A 24,596-nucleotide genomic window follows, 5' to 3' on the forward strand; every position below is an offset into this window, starting at 1 on the left:
ATCGATGTTCTCCATACTGAGGAGAGCTTCGAGTGCATCTTGAGGTTAAGACTTCTGGCGTTTAGCAGCATTACCCTTAGTTTCTTGTTCCTTGTGCTGTCTATGGGGGTGGGTTTGACTTTTGAGCCTTGCCTAAAAGGCACTATGGGGTGGCAAGAGCCTTTGCCAATATCCGAAAGCCCAGTGGTGACAGGTGCAAGTCGTCCCTAGCGAAGCAACGTGGCTTGTCGAGCATGTCATCCCAGGCTGACAGGCACTGGATCCCCTTTGAATGACACCAAAATTTTAGCCAATTGTTAAAATCGATCATTTTGTCTTTGTACTGTGGCATCATTCTAGGTGAGGGTAAGATGCTGCTCAAGGTCAGGGTCATACCAGCCTGGGCTACATGATCAGAGAGCTCCTCTATGTCTCTTTTCATGTAGTCCAGGGAGGTACGTTTCAGGTCATTCACACCAGCATGTACAATGACTTAGTCATATTTGTATTTGCTTTGGGGTGACCTGAGTGCTTGCGTTATGTGTCGGATCCTAGCACCCGACAGGCAGCTCACCGTGACCTTCTCTTTATTCAGCCTGGTGAGCGGGTCGTCAGTGTGTCTGACAATAGAGTCACCTATAACAAGAGTATCAGGTGTGTTATTCAGCCTTAAGGGCTGTGGCTGCTTGGCACACTGACTTTGTGGGTTATGTGTTGTGTGTGTTTTGTTTTGAGGTAGCGTTTGCTTGGATGTCTGCTTTGGAGGTCTCTGTTGCTTAGGTAGATTTTTATTTAGAGCCTCCGTGTATGTTTTTGTGTATGTATGTGTTTGGTTCGCTGATGTGGTGGGACTATGTGATACTGGAATTGTGTTGTGTGAGGTTACCTTCTCCTCCTGACTGGTTACACCAGTTTTGAGATGAGAGAGCTCAGCCTCCAGTTTGGCTAAATAGTTGCATCTCTCACATATATTTGAACCTGTTTGGAGGCGAGGGTTGTCCGTGTAAATGAGACAGTTGTAACATTGCCTCAAAATTCCCAGATTCAGGATTATGAGATGCTCTTTAACTGTGTCAAGTGGTTTAAGACAAAAGGTCCAAACCGGATCTCCAGTTAGCCTTTTTTGGCTTAATAAACATTCAGGAGTTAAAACTTCTTCCCCACTAGGTGAAAGGAACTATTCTTATAACCCCCTCCCAATGAAGCATGTTTTGCAAGACAGGAGGGAAGACAGGGGTTAGGTCTCTGGATATGGAATATTGTCCTGTGCAAGACTGATCTCTTCCCACTGAGTCAGTCTCAGGACCAGTTTGTGTGAAACAACCTGTTGCCAAAGAGATAGAAATGGAGCATCTAATTTTAAGGAAGTGCAAGAGAATGCCAGGGAGAGAAGTGGCAGAATGCCCTTTACATACTCATTCTGACATTGTTGCCCCCGTCCGCCATCATGCTTAAATTAGTCCATGTAGCCTAATGTGATTTCATTCATGATAGCAGAACTTTGGATAACACCATAATACATCTGTATCAATGCAAGATGCCACCAAACTTGAACACCACATCATGATTTAAAAAAAAAAAAGCATTTGACATGGAAAAGACATATGAAAGTGAGTTGATATGTCTTGTTCCAGGTTTTGGTCTGTTCTGGATTCCCCAACATTTTATAGTACTTCTAAAGGCTTTGTACTCAGATGATAAAGATAGAATTCAGATTGGTGCTAGTAATTAAATATTTGGCAGTTGGTACAGAGGATTAAAGCTCTGAGCTGTTAATGAGCTGCTTCCTGTAATCAAGGGTAGAGGGTTTGATTCATATCATTGCTGGAGCCTTCCTGTGTCCTGACAGAGTGCTCTTCAAACTATCTGGAGATGTACAGAGCTGAGTATATTTTTTTGGAACTTCAGAGTTGTGTACTGGTAATTGTTGTTTGACTAATTTTATATCATTGCTGGCTGACTTCAGAGTTGTGCACTGTTATTTTTGCTTCACTGTATAGTTTTTCAGATCTCTGCTGAAGGTGTTGGGTTTTCCCATACTCACCCTCCCTATTCCTGTGTTGTTGTTTAAATTTGGAGGCTTTTGCAGTTGCCCGCACCCACTGTAGATTTGATCTGGGACACTCCCCCCAGTCCCATCTCTTTAGCTCATTCTACCTAATAGACTCCTCCTGCACTTGTTTATAGTCATTTTTAATTTAATTGCATTTTTAAACTGATTGGTCTAACAGTGCTACATACTCAAGTGTGCTAGCTTAATTGTTTTGACTGCTGTTTTAGCTACTTTTCTGTATATATATATATATATATATATATATATATATATATATATATATATATATATATATATATATAAAATACCTTTCCTGTAAGTAGTGTAGTCCAGATTCAGATTTGCTGTATCCCAGGACTGTATGTAAGCTTCTGAGCCCCCCAAGCTTTCTGTGTTGGAGGGAAGCCTTCTAGCTTATCAGTGGGAGTGGTAAGCACTAGGTAACCTATCTACCACATAAGGAGTGGTTCTGGCCCAGAAATTATAGTTATTGGCCGTTTGGGCAGTTTTTCCATCTCTCTCAACTTTCTGATTTAAAAGCCCGCATTTGCACTTGTTTCCCTCCTTTCCTGTAACTAGTTTAATCCAGATACAGATTCTTAGTTTTAGCACTTGAATTTGCTTATTCATGATCAGCACTTGTTCAGAACTTGTAAGCACTAAATAACCTACTAATTACTGCAGCACTCAACCTTCCTCATTACCTAGAGGAAAACAGTTTTGGTACTTACTTTCCTCACTTGCTTAGAGAAAAACAGCTCTTGTACTCACTTTCCTCACTTATCTAGAGGAAAATAGTTTTTTATTCAGGCATGTCCAAGGGTCAGCTCTCAGTGTTCTCTCCTGTCTATCTGATGAATCTGGGCATATTGGGGCAATGTAGAAATTGCCTCATGTACACAGACAACCTTCTCCTCCTACCACCCAACACTACAGCCTGTGAGAGATGCACTTATCTAGCCAAAATGGAGGTAAAGCTCTCCCCAATCAAGACTGAACTTGACAGTCAAGAGGAGAAGGTAAACATTTGTACCACACCACACTCATCACATAGTCTCACTAAATCTACACCACAAAAATCCACACATAGAAACACAAAAACATTTGTGGAGGCTCTCAATAATAATCTGCTCAAGCAACAGAGACCTCCAAAGCAGAAATGCAAGAAACCCCCACCACAACCCAAATGACACATAGCCCGCAGACTTAGTGTGCCACTCAACCACAGCCAATAAGGTAAAACAACGTACCCAACACACTAGTCACAGGTGACTCTATAGTCAGGCACACTGATGTCCCACTCACCAGGCTAAACAAGAAGGTTACTGTCAGCTGCCTGTCAGGTGCCAAGATCCCCCACATAACCCACGCACTCAGGTCACTCCACAACAAGTACAAATATGACTCAGTCATTGTGCATGTTGGTGTGAACGACCTGAGACGTACCTCCCTGGACTACATGAAAAGAGACACGGAAGAACTCTCCGATCTTGTAGCCCAGGCAGGTATGACCCTAGCCCTGAGTAGCATTCTGCCATCACCGAGAATGATGCCGCAGTACAAGTACAAAATGATTGACTTCAACAATTGGCTAAGCTTCTGGTGCCATTCTAAAGGGATCCAGTATCTGTCTGCCTGAGATGACATGGTCGACAGATCACCATGCTTTGCCAGAGATGGCCTGCACCTGTCACCCTGGGATTCCAGATACTGGCTAAGGTTCTTGCCGCCCCTATAGTGCCATTTTTAGGCAAGGTTCAAATGACAAATTCACCACCGTAACAGGAACAGGCAAGGAAAAACTGAGGGTGATGCTTCCTCAATGCTAGAAGTCTAAATCTCAAATTGCACTCACTCGAGGCACTCCTTAAAATGGAGAACATCAATATCTGTGCAGTGATTGAGACCTGGTTCAAGGCTCCAGAGAGCACCCCTGCACTACCAGGCTATAACTCATACCACACTTTTCGGCCATGTAACCTGGACCGGAACACCAAAGGTGGAGGTGTCTCCATATTCATTAAGGATATCCACACCTCCAGGCTAGTTGGTCAGCATAATGCAGCCGAGGTTATCCAAGTGCAACTAACTCTGGGCAAAACTGCAATCCAAATTGTAGCTTGCTACAGATCACCCACCATGCCCCAGGATTCCCACTCCTCTTTTTTTGATATACTGGAAAATATTAAGGTTCAACCAAACACCCTAATACTGGGCGATTTCAACTACCCCACCATTAACTGGGAAAATACACATCTGCCAACTCCTTCGCTCAACGCTTTCTGGAATTCATAAACTCCAATGCCCTGGATCACCTTATCCACACCCCCACCAGGGGCAACAGTATCCTAGATCTATTCATTACCAACATGAGTGACCGGTGTTCCACACCTGAAGTCAACGCCTCATTGGTCCGATCTGACCATAAGCTAATTACCCTCGATATCCACATCCTGCCCCCACCCCCATTAAGGAAACCATGGTAAAAAATTTCTCCAAAGCCAACTTCATGCTTCTTAAGACAGAAGTGGTGAACTTCATGACACCCATGCAGATGGACAATACAGTTATGACTACTGAATCCTACACAATTGCTCTTTATAAGCACTTACATGAATGCATGGATCGTGCTATCCCAAACAGAACCAAGATGCTATCCTCCAAAAAAAGGAAGCCAATCTGGTGGTCCCCTGCCATAAACAAACTGTACAACAGAAGGAAGAAACTGTTGCAAAAGAGAGTAAAATCCCATGAGTGGAGGAGCTCCCTGGTCAGCCTCAGTAAGAAGCTGCGATCCCTGATAAAATCCTCCAAAGCTAGTTATGAAAACAAAAAAGGCGAACCAGGAACAATTGCAGTCTGCAGTTGTTCCTGGTTCGCCTTTTTTGTTTTACTAGTTCTGGAAGTTTGTTTTTAGTTATGAAAACAAAATTGCCACTGATTCTAAAGACAACCACAAAGCATTCTATAGCTATGTCAAGAATCTCAATGGCAACATTCAGATCTGCTCTGAGTTACAGCACAATGGCACTAAATATACAGATCCAACTGATACTGCCAACATCTTGGCAGATAGGTTCAGTGCTAACTTTACCTCCCTCTCACCCCCTAAAGAGCCCATCTCTATACCGGAAGAATGCAAAGTTCCTGTAATCACGGCTGCACAGGTAAAAACCACACTCTCCAAAGCCAAGATCACAGCATCCATGGGACCAGACAACATCCCAGGCTGCGTTCTACACAAACTACAGAACGAACTGGCACACCACCTAAGTACCATGTTCAATCATAGCCTCACCTCAGGCTTTGTGCCTGCTGAATGGCGCACAGCGATAGTTATCCCACTCCACAAGGGGGGAGCCTCGACGGACCCCGGGAACTACCGCCCCATTAGCCTGACAAGCCTGGTCTGCAAGGCCATGGAACGTATCATCATGGAAATTATAAACAAAGACATTGGTAATCTCCAAACTCTGGCCTCCACCCAGTTTGGGTTTGTAAAAGGCAGATCATGTCTACTAAACCTGATAGACTTCTTTGAAGCAGTCACTAAAGCCGTAGACAAGGGTAAGGTGGTTCACACAGCCTATCTAGAGCTTGCCAAGGTTTTCGACACCACCCCCCACTCTGGAATTATAGATAAACTCATTAAACTAGGTATAAATCCCTATGTCACAAGATGGGTTGCCAACTGGCTCACTGACAGAGCCCACACTGTGAAAGTAGCAGACTCCAAATCTGACTTCAGACAGTGACAAGTGGAGTACCACAGGGTTCAGTCCTGGGTCCTCTCCTGTTTGGTATCTACTTCTCTGAAGTACAGGCTAACACAGAAGGTCTTTGGCTAACAAAATTCGCAGATGACTGCAAACTAGGAGCCATAATCGAAACTCATAACGATGTGGACATCCTACAAAAGGGCCTCACTGAGACAGATGCCTGGTGTCAAAGCCATGGCCTCAAGCTCAGTGCCAAAAAGTGCATTGTCATCCCCTTTGGTAAAAACTCAGTACCCATGAACTACAACATGGGCGGTAGTACACTTAACACCGAAAGTGTGGTAAGAGACCTTGGGACACAGGTGGACAGTAGTCTCTCCTTTGATAATCATATCACCACAGTAGTCAGGAAATCCTTCTACGTGGCACACCTCATCACAAAAGGTTTCTCATCCAGAAAAAAAGAGGTGATTGTTCCCCTCTACTCATCACTCATTAGACCCATTATAGAGTACAACGCCCCTTTTGGTATGTACTTTACAAGACATCTACAACAACTGGAAAGGCCGCAGAAATATCTCACAAAGAGGATTACTGGCCTCAAACAGATGCCCTATGCAGACCGTCTCAAAAAACTCCAGCCTACTCAGAGGTGATCTCTGCCTAACAAACATAGCTATGTCAAACCCAGAGCTGTTGGGCATGCTCCACTTAAAGAAATCCCAATCCCTCCAAGCTACACGCTCTAGGGACCTAAACCTTGTCACCACAATAAACAGAACATGCTGGAGGGATAGATTCCTGTCCCAGAGACGTCCCATACTTTGGAACAAACTACCTATCTATATGAAACAAAGCTCCTCATTAGCACTCTTCAAGAAAAATCTTGATGATTGGATGGGAAATAGGAAATTTACCCCGGGGATCACCTCTGTGGCTCTGCTCAACAGTGGCACAGGAAAATAATTTTCTTGGGTGGCAAAAGCCAGGGTACCTTTTTGGCTTGGCTTGTATAGACCCCAGGGCCGATAGCCTAGTACCTACCTATGAACCTATTCAACCTACATTTGCCTACTCTGTGACTGATCAAATCACGTGACCAGACAACACTTCCAGAAGCTCCTGAAAAGGGGCACTTGTGTGCCCTGGACCTAACTTACCTGGTTAGCAAGTGTATAAAATAAAAAAAAAAGGTGCTACCTCTTCCAAACAATTTATTTTATCCAGGGTATGTGTCAGGGCTATTCACTGTTGTGTCTTCAAACTGCTGTGTATTTACATCTACCAGCTTCTTAGACTCAGGGTTCCATGGGTATTAGATTTGTGGGCTTAATAGAAGCAGGTGCTTGGAACTGAAATTTTCCTTAAAAAACTACCCCTGAAATTACCACAGTACTTAGTTGCACAAAGAGCAACTAGTTTACGTGTTAAGAAGCACTGCCTCATTATTTTAGTTGTAGATAATCTTATTGTAGTCTATAATCTCACATAACCCAAGCCAGCATGCTGTAAACCCCTCTTGTACCATCCCCTTGTAGATGATATAACAAGGACCTATAGGCATGGATATATGCTTTCCTATTATATTTGTAGCCAGTGTGTTGGATTTGGCCATCCTAGGGAAATGTAGCAGCTGTCTGATGATTACTGACTACCAACTAATTCCTTAAACAAACTTGATATATTATGTGAGAGACATTAATACAGTTTTAGTGGAGACTAGGCTCTTTCACATCTAAGCACTTATACTAATCAGGTTGTTAGTAATACACACAGTATACCCACCACACACTATATAGACCAGACACTTAGACCCACATATGCTGTGGCTCTTAAATGTAACCTTCCTAAACCCCAAAGGCCTCCCAGACATTTCACTTACAATAAATACCCTCAGCAACCCCAAAACCACTCTACCAAAACAACAATCACCACAATACATATATCCACATTTCAGAGTGTCTACTTCTAATCCCATAAGGCAAGACACCACACAACCCACTATTTTGGTTATAGGAGACTCCATTGTGAGACACACAGATGTGTGACTCACAAGGCTGAGAAAGGATAGAGTCACAGTCGACTGTCTATCAGGGGCCAGGATCCACCAGGTCACCCATGCACTCAGGTTGTTGAATCACAGGTACCTTTATGATTCAGTCAAAGTCTATGTGAGTGTAAACAACCAGAGATGTGCCTTCCTGGACTATATGAAGAGACATGATGGAGCTCTCAGACTGTATGTCTCAAGCAGCTATAAGCCTACCATTGAGCAGCATTCTACCTTCTCCAAGGATGATGCCATAATACGCACAAAAGGTGACTGACTTTAATAATTTACTTACGTTTTGGTGTCACTCATAGGAGGTACAGTATTTGTCAGCATTGAAGGATATGGTGAACAGACCACAGTGATTTGCTAGGAATGGTCTGGACCTGTCCCCTCTAGGTTTATGAATATTGGCTAAAACAGCGTTCTCCCTAATAGTACTTTTTTTCAGCAATGCCAGCCTAACAAACCTTTTCACATAGCAAAACCAACCCAACAAAATCTAAAAGTATTACAGCTCAATGCCAGGAGTCTAAACAAGAAACTACTCACTGCAAGCTCTCCTCAGCCTGGAAAATGTAGACATTTGTACATTTACTGAGATATGGTTTAAAGCTGCAACAGCACCCTGGCAGTGCAGAGCTATAATGCCTTCCACACATTTAGATCAGCGACCTCACTGGAAGTGAAAAAAGATGGAGGTGTGTCACTTTACATCAAAAACAAACACGCCTCAAGGATAGGCAGAGTATGACAGATTTGAGCTTCTCCATGTCCAAATTACCATAGTCAAAGCCTCATACCATACATTAGCAAGCTATAGGCCCCTCCTTATGACCCAAGAAACCCATGACGTATTTATTTCTACCAGGAACACTACCCATTCAGCTGTATACCATATTCCTGGGTGACTTGAACTTCCCCACTATAAACCAGGAATCCTACAGTGACCCCAAACATGCAGGCCCAGAGATTTCCTGGTCTTAGTAAACATAAACACCCTGGACTAGGTAGTTTTTACCCACTAGGTGAACTAACATCCTGGATCTGGTCCTTACAAACATAAGAGAATGATGCATACCCCCCCCCCCCCCCAACCACCTCCACTGTAGTGTCCTCTCTGGTAAGGTTGATCCATAAAACTGTCTCCTTTTGAAATAAAAAAATAAAACCTGAAACCACAGCTAACAACGAAAGTTTTAGGAACTATTCCAAGGCAAACTTTGTAACATCCTAGCAAAGTCTTATGCCTCCTTAAACCCTGAGAACATAGCTGTTTTTGCAAAATTGTTCATAGGAGACCTGTACAATCACTTTAGCAGTTGCAAAGCGACAGCTGTGCCTGCCAGGAATAAGCACAGGACAAACTTGAAAAACAAGCCACACAGGTGGAATCCCAACATCAGTAAGTTGTATAACCAAATGAAGAAAGTCCTGGCAAAAAGTATGAAGTGCAAAACCCAGCAATATAAAAACTCTCTCCTCAATCTAAACAAGCAACTCAGAGGACTAATAAAGTCTACCAAAGCCAAATTTGAGGTAAGAATAGCCTCCTAATACAAGGACAATTACAAGACTTTCTTCAGCAATGTCTGTAACCTCAAAGGCAGTACACAACAATGCGTCAGATTAATTATAAATGGAACCACCTCCACTGAGTCTGAAAACATAGCAAATCTACTGGCCAACAAATTTAGCTCCAGTTTTATTCCCCCTCCCCCAGACACCCCTCAGGAAAAAACACTGACTACAACTCTTATTCTGAACCCTAATAAAACTAAACTACTACTTTTTCCCCCCATAAAACCACCCACCTAGCTGTAAATTTCTCAATCACCTCTAACAACAAAGCTGTAATTATCCCGACTACCAACACCAAACTTTTAGGCATTGAAATTGATAGCCTTAGATTTGACATCCACACTGCCCAAACCATCAAGAAAGTACATAAAAAACTAGGTCTGCTGTATCGTAACAAACAATTTCTCTCTAAACAATCTAGAATCACAGTAGCCAGGACACATCTATTATGCACCCTTCTCTATGCTTCCCCAGCACTAACCAACCTTCGTAAATCTGATCTTAACAAGCTAGAAACCTGTTACAACAAAATAGCTAGATTTGCCACTGAATCTACATGTAGAACACATCACTGTATAGCCCTTAAAAAACTAAACTGGTTAGAACTCTCTCAACTATTGCAACTGAATCAACTGTCACTAGCACGTAAGCTATACCACCGACCAGACAATGTCCCAGCCCTCCAACATCTTATACAACCTTACACCACAAAAAGAATTTTGAGATCTAATACCCTTAACCTTCTTCAGGTCACCAATTACAAAAACGAAGCAGGGAAATCTCTCTGTAGCTACTGCATCTCCAAACTCTGGAACTCTCTACCAGCCACCCTCACATCCAATACCTCCACTACTCAATTAAAAAAAAACTCCTCATAACCCATCTTTCTAACAAATGGCAATGCTCCTGTAACACTCCTGGGTAAAGACAAAGATACTAAAAACTACTCTTCTCATGAAGTTTCTATTTTTAATGCTACCTTTTGAAAGCATTACAGCTTTATAAAGTTACTGAATTTCTAAGAAATGTATCCATAGTTAATACTAAACTACTATGTAAAAATGTCCTTGGAAGTATAATCACATAGTAAAGTAGATTCTTATTAATCCTGCTATATTTGCTTTGTATACTACTGTATTGTTTGTATGTTACTGCATTGTATGTAAAGTGGAGTTTTTCTCCTCAGCCTCCGCTGTAAATGGACATGTGTCCAGTCGGACTTTCCCGGTCAACAAATGTAAAATAAATAAATAACTCCCCAAGTATCAGTAGGGAGCAGGTCTTCGATGCACACTCCAAGGCCAAAAACACATTGATGGGCCCTCATAATACCCCAGCATTACTCCAAAAGAGCATGGCATATGACCTATCAGGACCACTAAAATCAACATTTAGCTGTAGCCTACAAAACAGGCCTCATGCCAGGTGAATGGAGGACTGCATCTGTCATCCTCTGTACAAGGACGGGCCATCATTGGTCCCTGGTAACTACATATCCATAAGCCTAACTAGTCTCATATGCAAAGCCATGGAAAGTATTATCATCAGAATGATAAACAATAACATAGGAAACATTCAGACACTGTATTTAATCTAGTTTGCTTTCATCAAAGGCAGGTTATGCCCACTCAGCAATGGACGAGGGCAAAAAGATGTATACTGCCAACCTTGACCAGGCCAAGGCATTGAACACAATACACCACTCAGGCATTGTAGACAAATTCATGAAACTGGATATAACCTGCTCTGTCATCTGCTTGGTAAACAGCTGGCCTCACAGGAAGGACCCAGGAAGTTAGAATAAGGGATTCTACTTCCAGAAAGAGATCAGTCACTCACTGTGTCTTTCAGGGCTCTGTACTGGGTCTGCTCCTATTTGGCATCTACTTTTCTGAAGTCAACACCAACATCAAGGCCATCTGGGGTGACCAAGTTTGCAGATGACGGCAAGCTAAGTGCTGTCGTAGAATCCCGCAAGACACAAATACCTTCCAGGAAGGCCTGACAGACAAATAACTGATGCCAGAGCCGCTCTTTAAATTTCAGTACCAAGAAATGTATAACAGTGTCTGTCAGGAAGCTGGTTACCCCTGGAAACTACCACATTGATAGTACATCACAAAAAGTAGACCCAGTTGTCCAGGATTAGCGAACATATGTAGGCAATAACCTCATCTTTGACCACTATGTGCCTATGGTAGTAAGGAAATCATTATATGCTGTACAACTTATAAGAAAGGTTATGGCATCTACTCCTCACTCTTCCACCCTCATCAGGCCAATCATTGAGTAGAGTGCCTCTTCATTATGTACCTGACCAGTGACTGGAACATCCACAGAGGTTCCTCACAAAAAGAATATGGTGTGAACAACATATTGTACATGGATTGCCTCAAAGTCCTATCCCTGTACTCTCTCCTACAGACTGTTGAGAGATGATCTATTCCTGGCTGACCAGGCATTCTCACATCCCATTCTGATGGACCTGCTGCATATCTACAAAATGAATAGCATCAGAATTACCTGATGTAGGGACATAAACCTCATGAGCAACATAATTGGGACATGTTGAAGGGATAGGTATGTGCCTCCGAGACTACACCTTCTCGGAAATGATCCATACAAAGACGAGTTCTTCTCTAATCAGCTTCAAGAGTAACTTAGTGCATTGGATGGGAAATTAGAAATTTACACCTCGCCTGACATCCGTGTCTCTAATAGACAGATGCAGCCTGTAAATGCTTGACCACTGATGCCCAAGCCTACATATACCCCTTAAAATAACCTTCTGTACCAAAACTTGTCAGATATATTTGGAAAGCATGGTACATTTAAAAAGATCCTTATTGTCATAAGTCTAGTATTAACTTATGAACCCATAAAAGTGACATCAGATTTGAAGGGTTAAAGCACAAGGTGGTGTTGGTTGCTGATAGCTTTTTGATGTAGTTAGTTAATCCAGAACAATGTCTTGGAGGCCCAGTCTTTTTATACTTCTCCACCACTTTAGACATATTATAGAGAGCCAGAATAAATAAAACTGTAGGTCTCCAGCTGGCCATCCCTGTGAAGTCAAGCACACTCACATCTGGGTGTTGGGCAGAAGATCTGAGGGGGTTGGATCCGTCAATCCTGTCAAAGCAGAAAACACCTTCTTCACAATCTGAAAGGCTGATCATCTGGGGGAAAGATAAGACCTCCATCTCCTCTCTTCCCGAAAGCAGTCTCCCAGAGGAGGAAGTTGGCACTGAGTTATCCAATGCCAAGGCACTGAGGCGCAGAGATGGCTCCAAAACCTTTGGAGTCCATTCCAATGCCTCAGACCTGACAAGGAAGCTTCAGCTCTGAGAGTCTTCTGGATCTAAAGATGTTGGAGCCAGGGCTGTCAGAGTTAGCTTTGGCTCTGAGGATAAGGCTATTCTCAGATCCAAACCGGTTGGACCCGAGAGACTCAGATCCAGGGACCCCAAAGCAACCAAAGGAGTCGGAGAAGAAGTCTGGTATGGTGGAGTAGTCAACAGATGGGCCTCCTGACCCAAAATCATAGGAACCGATGACACACCCATATGGATCTGCAACACACCCATCTAGATCTGCGCTGAGAGAATCTTCCTCATTGTCTGATCCACATATTCTTCAGTCAAACTCCTGAATGAGAGAGACAAAGCCATGGAAGGGGGCTTATTATGGCACTGTTCCTTGAGGGGAAATGGGACCCTGGAATGAACTGGATCCACGGTGGGAGAATAACAGGTCCTAGGCAAAGGGGCAGGATCCGAGACAGTTGGCTCCAAAGATTTTCTGGTCAGCTTCCAGGACGTTGGATCCATAAATCTCTTTTTCTTAGGATCTGAGGGGGGAAGAGGTTTGAGCCCTCCTCAAATCCAATGTAATCATTTCCCAGGACAACTCTGAAGCTGGAGTTGAAGTAGTAGAGGTAGAAGGAGATTTCAACTCCTTGGACTTAGGCCTGGGGAATTGAGCCCTGAAATAACTTCTCCAAATGATGAGGGCAACAAACCTTTCAGTATAAGTTTGTTCTTCCTGTCCACTAATGCCCTGAGGTTAAAATTGTGGTGTATGGAATAATCTTCTTGAAAGTGCTGTGGACCTAAACAATACACGCAAAGACTATGGGCATCTGAAAGCGGTAGCTTATGGCCACACCTAATACATTTTTTTAAAGCCTGAAGGGGCCTTCTCAGACATTTCAACAATACCAGAAAAAAATGTAAACAAGAAGTTTTTTTTTTTTTATAGAGGAAGGAAGAAAGAAGAGTACAGCCAACAATGGAATGTAAGAATACACTAATGTATAACAGAAAAGAAGGGAAGTAGTACCAATAATGGTAGCTAAGAATACAGAAACATGTAATAGAAAAAAGGGAGAAATAATGATGGCAAAAGAAAAATATCTTTACAAGGGTAAGGGACTAATAGAAATAGTAAAAAATATTTTGAAAAAGATAAATTTAAACTTAGTTGGCAAATAGCAATGAAGCTCAAGAGCACATGCCTTCACAAAAAGCAGCAAACAAGATCTGAGGTATATTGAGGGTCGGTGCATTATGGATAAGGGAGAAGCTCAAGAGCTTTTTTGGTACCACAAGCTTTAGTAACGGCAGAGTCTGATCCGAGGATCAGATCCGAACCCAACAGTTTAGTACAGAATGGAAATTGACAACATCAGTTTGTTTTGTTTTTACTTTTAAACTGCAGCAAATTGTTTGCTACAATGTTGCAAAGAGTTGCTACAGTTTAGACCAGGGATCAACTGATGGTGCCCCCCAGCACTTTGCGCCTGGGGCTGTTGCCCATACCTCTCAACTCTCCAGATTTTCACAGAATGTCCAGATTTTTGCCTTATTTTTTGGTCTGTTCCTCATAAATTTTGTGTTTTTATGGCAAATCACTGAGGACCAAAGTCACTAAATAATAACATATATTGGAGTTTCTGACTTCATATCCTTCAGAAAAATGCATGCTAACAGAAATCCTGTTATTCTAGCCACTTTCTAAGGTTATAAGAGCAATATTTAAACACTGTCCTTATATTTGGGCTGTTGTCCCTCCATTATTGTAGGCTTTGTCCAATGGTTTGTTTTTTGTGTATAGCAGTGTGTATTTTTACCACTGCCCTTTGGATATACATTTTGTTCTAACAATAAACAAATACACAAGAACTGTCCCTGCAGATTGGGAGCCTATTGTCCCCTTAATATTTTGAGTTTATTCTGAGTTAGTAGCAGGTGTAGATTGGTAGTCTTGGCTCAGTTGACAGCTGGGCTAAAGCACCTATGTGGTCTGCGCTAACACATCGCAACAGCACATGTATTTAGTACCTGTACACATTATAAAAAAATTGTAAAATATAAGTCTAGCACCTAACAACTACAGTCTTCTACTAAAACACATAGGAACTAGAACAACAGTCTTACAAGTGTACACAGGGAAAACGCATCTGCAATGGTAATAGGATAATGTAAAGTGATATGTGGGCAGGGACTGACTGTGATCTCACAAAGTGGGAGGATGTTAACAAGGTGGGTGGCAACATATATGTTTCTGTCAGAGGCAAACAATTATATTTCAAATTGGTATATTGCCGCTTTAAAGGAGGACTAGCAATCGTTTTAGTTCCTATCACTTTTACTCTGCTTTTCATACAGGTTTGATTCTAACCCAAGGAGCTCTTTGGCTGATGACTCAAATTTTCACTCGGGTCCAGACTCTTATTTTTCTTGCCTCTGAAAGTCTGCAAAACCCTCCTGTAAACTGCCCCCTTCCCACCAAAAAGCATTGGACTAGTATCTAATGTTGGGAGAGTATCGCTCGGTCGTCCTGTGTTTGATCCAGCTTCTGTGAAATTCAAGTACATTGCACTAGAAGACTAATGTCATTGTTCATAACTGGACACAATCATTTGAGCTACAGGTAATCTATATAAAAAAACCTTAAAGGTTTCACACAGGCATGGGAGGACTGTATGCCTAAGGTGGCCATGAAGCTACTAAACTACAGGTTTTCATCCTAGTCAGGGAGAGCATATCCTTCCTTCCATGAACTTTCACTGGTAACAGATTCTCTATGGACAAACCAAATCTATACACACAGATGACCAACTCTGACCTTTATTATATCAGGGCGTGTCAAAGGGTTTCTAAACTCACCATTTCTAGGTAATTTTGAACTGCATACTGATCTTATCAGGATAAATATATCTGATCCATTGTCTCTCTCCATGGACCCATTCCAAACCAGCAGCAGTCACTTTTCTCTTTTGTAATAGTTCCTTGGGTGCTATCTGTGCAGCAAACAGCCACTTGGCCTCTCCTGGAAGCCTTTGCAAGGCATTATAAACTGGATGCGATCTCAAAGACCACAGAAGGTTACATTTCCATTACGATGTCCATCTAAGTACATTAACCAATAACTTTGTACTGCTTGTTACAAAGGATGGACCTGTTCTTAACAGAAATAACTTGCAGACTTACCAGAACATTTCAGTAAGAAGGTTCATCTTTAATAAAATGCCCACTATCTATTCCTCAATACAGTGCATCTGATCTGGCCTGTCCTCCATTTTATTCTTTCTAGTGCTAAATCGCTCCTGATGAAGAACTGGGGAGAGAAGCTTTTGCGATGCATGATGTGAAGGGGAGGGTCTTAAGCAACCTGCCAAAAGTTATCTGCAAAGTGGTTCTAACTCATACAAGCCTCAGCCCTGCAGTTACAAAGGACAATTCCATCTTCATCCAGACCCTTCACTTTTAAGTATGTTGTTTGCATTTAAAATGACAAATTCCTACAATGCTACAGTGCTAATGCCACCTATGCGATATTGAAGTATTATATAGTTTTTAAAAAGTCAGTTTTCTTAAATGCGTCGGTTAAAATTACTAAGCTGATATGCAAATTTGAACATGCACTAAAAGATATTCTTGCTGCTTTATTACCACCTTCAGTGACATTATTTATAAAAAAACAAAGATTTGACTGACATCCCAGCTTAGCTAATCAATTACAGAAAACATTCACATTTAACTGCATAGAAAACTTCCAAAATAAAACAGCACCCTGACACTATAAAAATATTTGTACAGTATATTCACACCAGCTGCGTGGAATTGTATTCTAGTATAGGCACTGTAGTACAGCATAACTGAGGTGCTGTAACCCTGCCTAACTGACCTTCATGAGATGGACTGAGATCAGCTCTGTGAGAGATGGTGGAAGCTCAGATGGATGCAAAATATAGGGGCTTTTACTAAAATCATAGCACATCACTTCTAACACATTTCAATTGCTCCCACACAGTGCATTCATAAAGCATTCCATACTGTATATATAGCAAAATCCTAGTTATATGACTATTTTTTTAACAAACCGCACTGTTTAATGTTTTTGACAATTTCCTACTTCACCACATACCACTCAACTTCTTAACACCAGCTGTCTGTACAAAGCCAAAAATAATGGATGGACAAATGGCCAAAAATAGGGACTGATGTGAAATATTGTCCTTATAAACTTAGAAAACCGCTAGACTAGAATGGGTTAGCATGTGTTTTTTTTTTTTTTTGGGGGGGGGTCTGAATTGTATGTCATTTAGTTACTTTAGTTCTCACTGATTTCCCAAAACCCCACAAATTTTATGAGGAACATAGCAAAAAAATAAGGCAAAAATCAGGTCATTAGGCGATCATCTGGACAGCAGAGAGCTGTGCTCCACCACATTTTGCTGTAAGATTGGGCATCGTGTAGATCATAGTCCCATATTAAAACATTTTCTTTATCTAAGCTTTTATTAGGTACATTCAGATTCTGGGAGAAAGCATGTAAAGCATGAAAAGTTAAACCTTTCCAATCACATTTGAATCTCTGTACTACACATTTATTTCTCTTGCCCTATGACAGAAGTTGTTGCACGTCAAGTCTGGATTCTTCTGCCTTCTATCCTCAATAGCTTTTCTTCCTTCAACCCCCATCAGTCCTCCAAGTAAGCAATACATTTGCAGTATGCTGTGAAACAGATTGTTTTCCTTTTGAAAATATCTGTTGCTGTCTTTGTTCCACTAATAAACAGCTACTAATTTGGTAACAATGCGGGTGAGAGCACGCACCGTGGAAAAACAATCGAAGCAGGCTAGATGGTTGTAAACCTTTATCGATAATTTCTACTGTGTGACTAACACCCCTGACCCAACATGCAGCAATTTTGAGTGGAAGCCTCTAAAAACATGAGGCAAATATCTGGTCATTAACAGAAAATCTAATTTGTTTAGGCGTGTAAAAAGTGCATGACTTACGTACGCCCAATATAATGTTTAGCCAATTGTAGTGCTTACAACAAGCACATATCGTACCTCTCAACCTCAAAGAGCAAGAAATTTGTACAAAGCCATAAGCAAAAGTGGGATGATGGCCCAAAAATAGGGACCATTTTTAAATATTGCACTTAAAACTTAAAAAGTTGATTGAATAACAGGTTTTGCATTAGCATGAATTTTCTGGTATATATGAAGTTCAAAACTCAAATGTCATTATTTTATAACTTCAATCTTTAATGATTAGCATGAATTTTTGGTATATATGAAGTTCAAAACTCAAATGTCATTATTTTATAACTTCAATCTTTAATGATTAGCATGAATTTTTGGTATATATGAAGTTCAAAACTCAAATGTCATTATTTTATAACTTCAATCTGTAATGATTTGTCACTAATTTGCCAGAAAACCACAAATTTATGAAAAATGGACTAAAAATATAAGGCAAAAATCTGGACAGTCTACGAAAATCTGTAAAGTTATGAGGTATGACATACCTGTTAGCTGTCCAGAGTTTCGTAAACTGTCCGAATTTTTTCCCCATATTTTTGTACTGTTCCTCATGAAAAGTACATTTCAAAAGTCCAAGGGTTTTGGGAAAAAATGTGCATTTGAGTTTGACTGTTTAGCCCCCCCCCCAAAAAAAAAATACAAAATGACATGGCAACAGAATGTTGCGTAGCGACTGTCAACTTAATACCAACAACATTTAAAATCTGTCTATATTTTTGGACCTTGTGCATCCATTATTTTAGGTTTTGTCCTGATTTCTTGTGCTAAGAAGTTGAGTGGTATGGACAAGCACTAATTAATTGTACAGAGCTGTTTTCGATTTGCATTTACAACAGTATTGTTCTCAAATACATGTCTTTACACTTCAGGAGATCCAGATCGGGCATTTATGAAAGAAACGGCTCTACATAAGTTGCGCTTCCCCTAAGTTTTCCTTTTATGTAGCATTCATTTTGGTGATCTGTTTTGAAGGTTAAATTACAAAACATAAACCATCATCGTACAAAGGCAAAAGAATCCAAATATGAACAAATGCATAACCACGGGACAGCAAAGAGTGAAAACAATGAAATTCCTGCACAGGTCCTGCACAGCTCAAGTTCAACATGAATGCAATGACTCAATGTATGCAAAATGATGTGCGCTGTATGGAATCAGTGCAATTCTCTGCCCTGCACCAACAATTAAAATATATATAATTAAATAATGAAAAACTGATGCAGTAAAGAAACAAAATATTATCTATTCTGAAGTGCTGTTCTTTTTACTGAGCATGCTGTTACCATTCTTACCTGCAGCTGAACAAATCAAGGCAGTGCTAAATTCTAAAACAGCCTAAAATTAAACTGTGTGCTGCATTTTTATAGCACAGTTAGGACAACTCATAAAATAATTAGGAGCAAAAGTACTGAAAATTAACTGCAGATGCCATAAATTTAAAGTAGGCTTTAGAGTAACAGGATGATCGTATAAACACATGTTGTCTTCAAGACTTGGGGCACTAGCAAATAAAACTATTTGGCAGAAAAATAGAAAAGGAACACAAGCACATTATTATGCGATGGTTGCTGAAATAGCTAACCGCAACCAATCGTATTGTAGCTTTCTTAAAAACGATATCAAAACGTACCTGTAGCAAAAGAAAAAAAAAAGCTTCACTCCAGGAGAAAAAAAAACGGCGGTTATGTTCCAAATCCCTCAACAAAACAGATTTGTACAGGAGCTACACTGAATACAGTAGTTCCAAGCAGCATTCCATTTTTAATGGCCAAAAAAGAGGAAATGAAAATATCTCATGCATAGATAATAGTTGGGGGCATTGCTTGGGCGAAAGGAATGGGGAAGGCATTTTAGGGACGGTTCTTGGGCAGCAGCTGAGGAAGAGGTGAAAAATAACACTGGGCGTTATTATCAAATGGTTAGAGCGCCCAATTACTCTCTACAGCTCTGCAAGACTTTTTTCTGCTTAAAGATGGCTCACAGTACTGGAGCTGTAAGACGGGTAATGACAAACAGTCAAAATCAGTATTTACCATAGCACAAGGGATATGCTATAATGCTAGATTCAAAAGGGGGGGGGACTTCGGAAATGAGATACCAAGTGTGGTAGTACCTAGTGGTCCTTTAATTACAGCATTAAGTCTTCTTGAGTACACACCTGCCATCAATTAAAGAGACTCTGATTAACCCCAAATAAAGTTTAGCTGTTGTAGTAGGGTTTTCCTGACATTTACTCAGTTGCCTGATGCAGCAAAAGCCATGGTTCGCAGAGAGCTTACAAAGCATCAAAGGGATCTCATCGTTGAAAGATATCAGTCAGGAGAAGGGTACAAAAAAATTTCCACAGCATTGGATATACCATGGAACACAGTGAAGGCAGTCATCAAAAAGTGGAGAAAATATGGGACAACAGTGACGTTGCAGAGAACTGGATATGCCTCCAAAATTAATGAAAAGACAAAATGAAAACTGGTCAAGGAGGCTGCCAAGAGACCTACAGCAACACTGAAGGATCTGCAGGAATTTCTGGCAAGTACTGGTTGTATACTGCATATGTCTGGACTATGGGGTAGGGTTGCAAGATGGAAGCCTTTTCTTACACTAAAAAACATCCAGACCTGGCTAAAATTTGCAAAACAATACATCATCTCCTAAAACCATGTGGGAAAATGTGTTATGGTCTGATGAGACCAAGGTTGAACTTTTTTTGGCCGCAATTCCAAAAGTTTGGCACAAAAAAACCCCACTTTGCATCACCAAAATTACACCATTCCCATGGTGAAGCATGGTGGTGGCAGTATCATGCTTTGGGGTTGCTTTTCTTCAGCTGAAACTAGGGCTTTAGTCAAGGGTGAAAGAATTATGAACAGTTCCAAATACCAGTCACTTTTGGCCCAAAACCTTCAGGCGTCTGCTAGAAAGCTGAAGATGAAGAGGAATTTCACCTTTCAGCACGAAAATGACCCCAAGCATATATCCAAATCAACAAAAGAATGGCTTCACCAGAAGAAAATTTGCTTGTGTCAGGACAGATTCATGCCAAAGGGGGCATTATATTCAGTGACTTGCCTAATGAGGGCTGAGTAATGGGGGAATGATGACATCATAGATCTAGACACTATCCCTTTGTTTATAAGCTGCGCAATATAGAAGGACTTTCTTGCAACAATGGACACATGTTGGTCAGAGGTTTGGGTCACTGTCCACATAAGTTCCCAAACAACTGGGTCATTTCTTAGAGGTGTATTGTTAAAGTGGTAGTTCCCTGGGATAGATGAATTCCCAAAGGATACAATAATGCATTTTGGCATTTATTTTTAGTCCATGGTTTTGGCATAAGTTATTTGCGTGGGAATATACCTTCCTGCAGAAGTCATTTGGGGATTCAATGCCTTCTAGCTTGTCGGTCATCTGCAAACTTAGTCAGTCCGAGCCCTTTGGTACTGGTTTTTATTTCAGAAAAGTAGATGCCAAACAGGAGAGGTCCCAGCACAGAACCCTGGTCACCTCCGCTGGTGACTGGTGTCTTTGTGGAGGTAACTTCACCTGTTTTGATTTCCTGTGGCCTGTCTGTGAGCCAACTGGCAATCCAGAAGGTTCATAGGTAGGTACTAGGCTATTGGCCCAAGGGCCTAAGTAAGCCTAGCCAACAAGTTTCCCTGGCTTACACCACCCAAGAAAGTTAATTTCCTGTGCCCCTGTCGAGCAGAGCCACAGAAGTGATCCCTGTGGTGTATTTCCTATTTCCCATCCACTCATCAAGATTTTTCTTGAAGAGTGCTAAAGAGGAACTTTGCTTGACATAGATGGGTAGCTTGTTCCAGAGTATAGGAAGTCTCTGGGACAGGAATCTATCCCTTCAGCATGTCCTGTTTATTGTGGTGACAAGATTTAGGTCCCTAGAGCGTGTAGCTCGGACGGATTGGGATTTCTTTAGGTGTAGCATGTCCAACAGCGCTGGGTTTAACATAGCTTTATATGTTAGGCAGAGATCTCCTCGGAGTAGGCAATATGCTGCAGAGTAAAGCTGGAGTTTTTTGAGACTGTCAGTGTGAAACACAATAGCCACCACTTACTGCAGAGAGAGAGAGACCACAGTATTCTAGGAAACAATTAAACAGAAAAATAAATAACTACAGAGAGATACAGACCACAATATTCAATGAAACAATTAACTAGACAGAAAAATAAAATGCAGTACAATCTTTAACACTGCAAGTTTGTTCTTAATTCAGCTAGCAATGCAGTTGGTTGTAGGTATGTAGCAGAAGCCAAACAACTCAGATACTGAGCCGTAATAAATTCAGAGATATGTGACTAACACTTATAAATACAGAGAAACCCTCTAGGCTAAGAGTTTAACACTGCATTAAGAGAGACCACAATATTCTGTGAAACAATTAAATAGAAAAATAAATAACTACAGAGACACACAGACCACAGTATTCAATGAAACAATTAAATAGACAGAAAAATGAAATGCAGTACAATCTTTAACAATGCAAGTTTGACATAGGGTTTACTCAAGTTTATTTAGCTTTTCTACTATTCCTAAGTGGGGAATTATGTCAAAAGCTTTCGCCAGTTTGAGGTATATGGTGTGTATTGTTTTGCCTTCATCCATTACTTTGGTGACCTTTTCAAGAAAATTCACCAGGTAAGTAAGAGTGACCTGCCCTTGACGAATCCAAACTGAGATGGGTCCAGTGTTTGGAGGTTCCATATGTCCTGATTAATTAGTTCCATGATAAGTCTTTCCATGGCTTTGTTGCATATGAAGCTGGTCAGACTTATGGGTCTGTAAATGCCTGGGTTTGTGGAAGGTACTTCTTTATGCAAGGTGATGACTGTAGCTGTTCACCATTCACTTGCTGTAAAAGCTGTATGGAGGCGAGATTGGACAGTGTTGTTTGGGGTGTGGCTAAATTGTTCTTCATGCTATTTAAGATGCATCCAGGAAAGTTTGTCAGGACTTATCAATGCAGTATTTTTAGCTTTTGATAGCACTTTCAAGACTTGATTTTGTGTGATAGCTGGAGGTGAGTCAGTTTCAGATATATCTTGAGGGACCTATGAAGCGGAGCGAGGGGACAGTTAAAGCTACATTTATCACCAGTAGGTTCGCTGTATCTTCAGCCTCAGTGTAGGTAACATCGTTCACAATCAGATCAGCACGTTGCTGCTTTGTGCATTTGAGATTACAAACATAACTAAAAAGGGACTTGGGATTGTCTTTGGCTTTGGTAGCTATTTTAGCCTCAAAATTGGCTTTAGTGGATTTTACTAAGCTCCCAAGTTATTTATTTCAGTGACAGGGGCTTTAACATTTTGGGAATTAGTCTTATTACTTTTGGTCAGAATTCTTTTCCTTTTATTATAATTGTTGTTAACATTATGGTTCCACCATGTGGGTTTCTTTCTGGGTTTTCCCTGAATTTGCTCCTACGGGGTACAGGTGCATCTCTGCAGTTGTTTAAATGTTGGTATAGTGTGGTGATGTACACCTCTGCATATTCAGTGGCGTTACCTGGATATGGTGGGGATCAGAAGCTTTCCAGTGTATCAGTTAGGAGTAGGCAGTTTGTTTTGATGAAATTTCTATAGGTACCTTGAGTGGAAGGGCTTTCTGGTTTCAGTTTTATTTCAAAGGACACTGCTTTTTGGTCAGACCTAACTTGATGAATATACACAAGGGATAGTACAGGGATGCTGCCATATTAGTAAGGGCAAGATCCAAGATTTTATTCCCACTAGTGGGTACTCTGACTAACTGTTCTAGGGCATTTGTATTGACGAAGTCCAAGAATCTTTGTGCTTGTGGACTAGTGCAGGTTTAATACCGCGTGAGTATAGCTCCTGTAGATAGTCGTCATGGTTTTCTTTGTCATAGAGGTTGTTCTACAGCTAGCTAATATATGGCACGGGACATTTCTGATGGTTATTTGCACATGAAGAAGCTCTAGTGTATCGTGCTGCTTTACCAGCCTTGATGTGAGTTTCATCTGGATATAGATTAAGACACCACACCTTTTTTCCCCTCCTGTGCAGTAGCTGGTCTAACCATGTGGAGGGCATTATAGCCCTGCACAGCCTGAGTGCTCTCTGCAATTTTAAACCATGTTTCAGTCATTACAGAGATGTCAGTGTCTGTCAGAGTGATAAAGAAGTTTGTTTGGACTCCTAGCATCGATCAGTTGTTGTTTGTCTTTCGGCTTTTTTCCCCAGTAAGGGGTCGCCACAGTGGAACTCTGGTCCGCTAATGATTGGCAGTAGATTTTTACGAAACGCTGAGGTGCCAGCTCGATGCTCAGCCTTCAACGAAGGCATGCCCATTTACGCACATGTCTTTCAAACGCTACCCAACCATGGGGAGGACATGCAGACTCCACACAGAAGGCACTTCCAAGCCCAGCCAAGAATCGAACGGGAGAACCTCTTGCTGTGAGGTAACAACGCGCTACCGCCATACCACCGCGGCATCACTCCTAGCATCGATCAGTAACACCTTTATATTTTCCTTTGCTTTGTTATTTTAATAGATTTATCAGGTTGGCATTGCCTCAGAAAGGCACTATGGGGTGAACAATGTCTTTACTAATGACCAAAACCCAGAGGGGACAGATGCAGGCGACCTTCTTTCCTTTCAAGGCACTTTTAGTGTGTTATTTTCCACCTTTAATCCAGTAATGGTATCATAGTGATCTAATAACACTTTCTCAAATTCAGCAGATTTATTTAGTGTCCTGGACAGAAAAGCATCCATCTTGACATTAATTTTCTGAATTTCTGAGAGTATCATTTTTAATAAAGCTTTAGTGTCACTTGCCTTAGCATTACCAGTCTTAATTAGTTCTCTGTCTGGCTATCTGAAT

The 24,596-nt window shown here is 41.2% G+C and overlaps 1 protein-coding gene across 3 annotated transcripts in view; it reads left to right on the plus strand.

Moving 5' to 3' along the window:
* GRIPAP1 (GRIP1 associated protein 1) overlaps positions 1-24,596 on the plus strand; it is a 2,851,684-nt gene that overhangs the window by 2,680,220 nt on the left and 146,868 nt on the right. The window lies entirely within an intron of this gene.

This window comes from Protopterus annectens, chromosome 8.part0, assembly GCF_019279795.1.
Source record: "Protopterus annectens isolate FY-2018-M chromosome 8.part0, PAN1.0, whole genome shotgun sequence".
In the NCBI taxonomy this organism is placed as follows: Eukaryota; Metazoa; Chordata; order Ceratodontiformes; family Protopteridae; genus Protopterus; species Protopterus annectens.